The sequence below is a fragment of the Gavialis gangeticus genome, unplaced genomic scaffold (assembly GCF_001723915.1).
Source record: "Gavialis gangeticus isolate Ggan-Ray unplaced genomic scaffold, GavGan_comp1, whole genome shotgun sequence".
Classification (NCBI taxonomy): domain Eukaryota; kingdom Metazoa; phylum Chordata; order Crocodylia; family Gavialidae; genus Gavialis; species Gavialis gangeticus.
Window position 1 is genome coordinate 1,858,735 of NW_017728983.1, and position 1,220 is coordinate 1,859,954.

A 1,220-nucleotide genomic window follows, 5' to 3' on the forward strand; every position below is an offset into this window, starting at 1 on the left:
ACTGGATTCAGAGGATCTTCCGCATACAGCATTGATGGCACTTCTCCAACAACTTTAGATGTCTCCTGTACATTGTCCATGTCTTACCTCGGTACAGCAAAGAAAGGATCACAACTGTTTGATAAACCGTGAGCTTTGTTTCAAATCTGATGTTATGATCTGTGAACACCTGTTTCTTCAGGTGTCCAAAGGCTGCACTTGTACATTTGAGGTGATGTTGGATTTCTTTGCTGATGTCAGCCTTCTGCAAGAGATGGCTTCTGAGGTATGGGAAAGACTCAATATTCTCCAGAGTCTCACCGTGGATCTGGATTACCAGAGCTGGGAACCGTTCATTAGGAGCTTGTTTGTGAAGAATGTTAGTCTTCTGAATATTAAGCGTCAGTTCCATTTTCTTGTATGCCTCAGTAAAGATGTTGATGATTTCCTGAAGTTCTGCTTCTGAGTGAGCACACACTACAGCATCATTGGAGTAATGGGGCTCATTGATTGAGGTTGGGGTGGTCTTGGTATTGGCTTGGGGTCAGCTGAGGTTAAACAATTTACCATCCATTTGGTAGATTAGCTCCACTCCAGTTGGAAGCGTGCTGGTGGTCAGATGTAGCATCATGACAAGTAATATTGAGAAGAATATTGGAGTGATAATGCAGCCTTGCTTAACTCCCTTCTTAACCTCAAAGGGATCTGTAACATATTCATTACTGAGAACCACTGCTTGCATACAATCATGGAGCAGGCAGAGAATAGTGACAAATTTCAGTGGGTACCCATACTTCAGAAGGATCCTCCACAGCACTTCTCAGTTTCATAGTTGGTAGGGTCGGAAGGGACCTGAGCAGATCATTGAGTCTGACCCCCTGCCATGGCAGGAAAGAGTACTGGGGTCAAACAACCCCAGCAAGGTGTTCATCTAGCTTCTTCTTAAAGACCCCCAGGGTAGGAGCCAGCACCACTTCTCTTTGAAGTTGGTTCCAGACCCTAGCCGCCCTGACAGTGAAGAAGCGCCTCTTGATGTCTAATCTGAATCTACCCTCTGCCAGCTTGTGACCGTTATTTCTAGTCACTCCTGGTAGTGCACGGGGGAATGGGGACTCCCCCAATGCCTGCTGGTCCCCTCTGACTAGTTTGTAACAGGCCACTAGATCCCCCTCCAGCTTTCTCTTGGGGAGGCTAAACAGGTTCATGTCCCATAGCCTCTCCTCGTAGGGCCAGGCCTGCTG